The following is a 5,800-nucleotide window of genomic DNA, read 5'->3' on the forward strand; positions in this document are numbered from 1 at the left end:
TTATGTTCCTTATACATGTTTTCCTAATTTGGGGGGCCCATTGATGGGAGCATTCTCATGCATGCCTTTCTAAATATGTTTTCTTTCTCCAGAGGTTAGACACTGGTTCCCATGTGGCACAGATACACTTTGTGTTCTGCATTTGTGCACAACATGCCTATTTTGTGCCAGACACTTGCCAAATATGGAACAAGACATGTAAGATACCTGCTTTCGTGATTTTTATGTTTTCATGGAGGAAGACAGATCACAAATAAACATTCAAACAGCATTATTTCACAGAAGTGCAGTGTAAAAAATAAACATAATTTGTAGCAAAGGGGGAGTAAAGCAGGATGTCTACTTTGAGACTGGGAGTTCAAAAGAATATTTATCAGTCAGGCTAGGTTAGGTTATAGTGTAATAACAAACAAGCCCTAAAATTTCAATGACTAAGATCAATGAACACTCATTTCTCATTTAGGCAAAGACGTCCATGAACCCAGGAGGCTCTGCAGTGACTTATCCACTGCGTGATGGCTCAGCATTGTTCTTCCGTATCAGCATAGACTTCTAGAGTCTCCATATCAGAAGGAGGAAACTTCATAGACCCTCCCACTGGAAAGGAAATGCTTCTGCCAGGAAGTCACACATGTAACTTTCATTTATATTTCATTGGCCAAAGCAAGCCACCTGATTAGTCTTCCCTAACATCAAAAGGCAGGCAAGTTCTGATCCCTCCCTTGTATCCAGAAGGAGGAAAACTGGAAATATTGAAAGTGGCTACTGCATTTATTCTGACTCCAGAGTCATTAGGAAGAGTCATTACTGAAGACTCGGTGGGGAAAGCATTTCGGCTAAAGGGAATGGCAAAAGTAAAAGCCACAAGCTGAACATGAGCGTGGATTGTTGAAGAATGAAGAGGAGAGGATAATGAGCATGGAGGAGCCAAAAAGGATGAAGCAGATGTCTGAGAAAGGCCGCAGGTCACATCATATCAGCCTTGTAACTACAGAAGGACTTGGATTTCATTGTGTATCCAATGGGAAAGCCCTTGGAGTATTTCAAGCAGAGGACTCAAACGAACTGAATTATATTTTAAAATCATACATCTGCTCTTAAACTGTCAAAGCTCTCCTTCTCTTTGAAGCTTCATCTCACTCTCTCAGCTGGACTAAGCAATCCACCCTCTACATTCCCTCTCTCCTTGGCATTGGCCTCCCTTTAATCAATCACCTTGTTGCAGTATAATGATAGGTTTGCCTGTATTTTCCTCATTCAACCATAAAAGCCTTGAGGGCAGGGATCATCTTTTTGTTCATTATATTCCTAAGGCCTAAGGTGATACTTACAATGCTGAATTGTGTTTCTTCTGAGAATGAATAAACTCTGAACCTGGTTCTGGTGCTCAGGATCACCCAGGATGGTGGAATTAGAGGGGAGCAAGCCTTAAGGTCAAGTACACTGACTAGTAAAAAGGCTAAGTACAGAAGTTATTCTTCAGAGTTGTACATCCAACCCTAAACTTAGGAAAATATTCTCTTTTTTTAAACTTTAAGGTCCAGGATACATGTGCAGAATGTGTAGGTTACATAGGTATACATGTGCCATGGTAGTTTGCTGCACTTATCAACCCGTCATCTAGGTTTTAAGCCCCATATGCAATGAATTGGAAATGGAGAGAATAGAGTTCTTCCTGCTTGCCCTACTTGTCTGCCAAACCTGTGATGGGCTTTGGTGGTTGTTGAGATCATCTGAGGTTTCTGAAGACTACAAGAGCTCCAAAGTTCACAATTTTAAAACCACTGATTCAACTCATCACCTTTATTTTGCTCAATTAAAAAAAAAAAATGAAAGAAGAGGTCAATGAGTTGCAAGAGTCACAAAAATAATAACATGGCTAGGTCATGTCACTCTGACTAGGAGACTCAAAATAGTTCTTCTGACCCATGTTACTCTGAGCAGATCTCCCAGGAGTAATACAGTGTTCTTTTTCTGGGTTCTTAGACTGAAACCTTCAGAAGTGGGAGGCATAATATTCTCTGGGCAAGGCCATAACTTCGAAATTCCTCTCATTTCATGTTCTGACAGATCACCTGCTTGCTGCCACTCAGGGCACCCATCTATTCACTCAGAATTTTGCCAGAGGCAGGTACCTGACTCAGTTTTCTGGGCTTTTGATTATTCCCAGCATTGTGTGTTTGCACAGGACCTTCCCCAGCAGTGAAGCAACCCTCCCATCCTAAGAGTAGAAGAGGAGGAGGAGATTCACAAAAATATATCGAGTTTTCTTTCCCCTTCACAACCCATGAAAAGTGGGCACTTTTCCTGGTTGCCTTAAATCTAATTGTCTCCAGGCTCAAATTAGAATTGAGAATCGTGCCTCCACGTGTCTGGAATCAACCCTCCCATGCAATTACTTTCAAGTTGTGCTTACCTTGTTTGAAAAGTGCCTTATAAACAGAATCATATTCTTATATTAACTGTGTTAAAGATATTATCACAGCCATCATCCACATTATCACTCGTAAACTGTTAGCTAGTCAAACAGAGACATAACAAATCCTAAGAAGACATTTTTCACTGGTTTCGTTTTCCTGAGTGGGGGTGGACTGACTACGTTACTGCCTCCAGCTACTTTACGCTCAACCCTCAATCTGATGTTACCTCAATTCAAAGAAAAGATTTAAAAAAAAAAAATTATGTTTTCCATTCAAATTTTTAACTATAAAACCTTACCTCCAGATTCATTAATTCAAGTGGAATTTGAAACTGAATGTTTCTGCTTCCTCAGGAATTTTTACTGCCCAGTTGTGATCATTTAGGCAGCCTAATACTCACTGCTGGAACTCAAACAAAACAAGGGACAGTATCACCCTTTAAAAGATATTTTCTTCAAGTGGCTAGAAAAGTCCCCAAATCAAAACAACCCCAGAAGTGAAGGGTCACAAGCGATTTCAAGAGATTACCAAATTGAGCCTCTGTTTTAGACAGGTTGGTAACCGAACCAGGACAGAGGGCTAGTGTGGTTTTTGTTTTTGAATTGAACTTTATAACAACTGTGCTCCCTCAGCCACATGCTATATGAAAAATCTTTTCATGCATGTTACATTAATTCCTCATAATGAATTGTCAGGACAATTGTTTTACCCACAGTGCAAGACAGAAAACTCCCATGGGAGCCTCACAAGGTCCTGTACTTTGCATCATCATCATACTAGCTGATCCCTCAGTTGTATTCTTTAACCAGTCTCTCTTCACCTAGTTCAACCTCCTGCTTTAAAGCAAGACTGGAACATGGTTTTCCTATCAATGCAGCATTTTCTAGAATTGAGAAGACACATCTGCCATTAGTAAGCTGCCAACTCATCCTTATTGTCTAACTTAAATTTCCTACAATGTAGTGAAGCCAGAGCCCAAGCTCTGACACAAGACATCCTCGGGTAGATGTCCTTTCTCCGGCTCTTACCAGAATGTGGGAATTTGACCACATTATTTAATGTCACTGAGGCTCTTTAGCACAGTACCTGAAACATAGGAGGCACCCAAAAGAATGACAGGCATTATCATTATGCCTTCAGATACTCTCCTTTATATTTTTTAAGAGACAGTCTTTCTCTGTCATCCAGGCTGCAGTGCAATGGTATGGTCACAACTCACTGCAGCCTTGAACTGCTATGCTCAAGCGATCCTCTCACCTCTGCCTCCTGAGTAGCTGGAACTACAGGTGCATGGTACAGGCTAGCTATTTTTTTCTGATTTTAGTTTTGTAGAGATGGGGTCTCATTATGTTGCCCAGGCTGGTCTCAAATGCCTGGGCTCCTGTGATCATCTTGCCTCCGTTTCCTGAGTAGCTGGAATTATAGGCACAAGTAAGTCACCACATCCAGCTATTCTCCTTTAATCTTATACTCCCTCTATAGCTCATTATATTTGTACAATGTTTGATATAAGATTTTGAATTTCAAAATCAAATTACACAAATTGCTATTGAATGTCTACCTCAGTTGATAACTATAACACTGAAGTAATCCCTTAGTCAGAAGGAAGCAGTCATACAGTATTTCACTTATTTCAAAACTAATTTCAAGGTCAGGTGCTGTGGCTCATGCCTATAATCCCAGCACTTTGGGAGGCCGAGGTGGGCGGATCACGAGGTCGGGAGATAGGGACCATCCTGGCTAACACGGTGAAACCCCATCTCTACTAAAAATACAAACAATTAGCAGGGCATGGTGGCAGGCACCTGTAGTCCCAGCTACTCGGGAGGCTGAGGCAGGAGAATGGCGTGAACCCAGGAGGCGGAGCTTGCGGTGAGCCAAGATCGCACCACTGCACTCCAGCCTGGGCAACAGAGTGAGAGTCCATCTCAACAACAACAAAACAAACAAACAAACAAAAGCAAAGCAAAACAAAAAAAAAACTAATTTCAACATCGTTAATATTAGAACAAAACTTGAATCTTTCAGGAATGCACATATCTCAGTTCTTAAAAAGTAGCCATTTGTTACATTAATGTATTTAAAATATTTCACATTGTTTGTTACTATATTTACAGCAGATTTAGAATTCCATGATTCTATAATACCTAGTCCTTATTTCCTTTGGTTAAGTTTAGACTGTGGTAGATTATTGGTCATCAAATACTCACTCCCTTTTCCCCATATTTGTGGAAAGAGTGCCATTCTCCACTCCCTTGATGTTGGACTTAACCAAGTTACTTGCTTTGTCCAGTGGGATGTTAGTGAACATGCCAGAGGAGAAGGCTTGAGCTGGGCTTGTATAATTGGGATTGCTGTTTGGCATTGCTTCCAGTCACCATGAAAAGTATAACATGCTCCAAATAGCCACTTGTTCAAAAGGGATAAGAGATACATGGAGTACACTTGAACAATCTGAAGCTAGGAACCTACCCTAGCTAAACCCAGCATGGACAAACCCAATCTCAACTACCTCATGAATACATTAAAAAGAACGACTTTACCCATGTAACAAACCTGCACATGTAACCCTTGAAACTAAAATAAAAATTGGAAAGAAAATAAATAAATAAGAAAGAAATGACTATTGTCAGATGTCCTTGAGGTTTTTTTTTTTTTTAAGTATCTTGTTATGCAGCCTTATCATGGCAATAGATGACTGATACATAGGCTTTATAAAATACCACATATTATTCAAAGCACTCTTCATTGCAAGCAACAGAAACATAACCCAAACTAATCTATGCAAAGAGAAAAATCAATTAACTGGATCTGCGGGTTTAGGCAAAGCTGAACTTAGATCCCCTTTTAATATGACTCAATTGGTGTTATCAGGAATATAACCCCTCACCATCTCTCAATTCTATTTTCCTCTGGATTGGCGTCATTCTCAGAGGAGATCCCTTTATGTGGTGACAAAGATGGTCTCCAGGAGTGTTAGGTTTACATACGGCTGGTACATCTAATCTAGAAAGAACAGAGCACCTATTCCCTAAAATCTCTAGCAGAAGCCCTGGGAATAAGACTCTCTAATTGTATGGTACACCAGGAGCATACTCCAAACTAATCCTTCTGGCTGGGGATACAGTGCTCGGATTGGTCAAGTATGGGCCACGTGACTATCACTGGTGGCCGTGGAAGCAGAGAGAGGCTGTGTAAGTCCCATCCAAACTTCAGGAACTGAAAATAAGAAATAAATGGTTCCCCAGGGAAAAATTAAGAAACTGTTACTAAAATGGTACACAGAAGAAAAAATAACAGAAGAGCATGACAGACACAGCTATATAGTATTTGACATTTTTCTGCCTTCATGTAAACAGCCACTACTTTACAGCTTCAAA

The sequence above is a fragment of the Chlorocebus sabaeus genome, chromosome 2, assembly GCF_047675955.1.
Source record: "Chlorocebus sabaeus isolate Y175 chromosome 2, mChlSab1.0.hap1, whole genome shotgun sequence".
Classification (NCBI taxonomy): domain Eukaryota; kingdom Metazoa; phylum Chordata; class Mammalia; order Primates; family Cercopithecidae; genus Chlorocebus; species Chlorocebus sabaeus.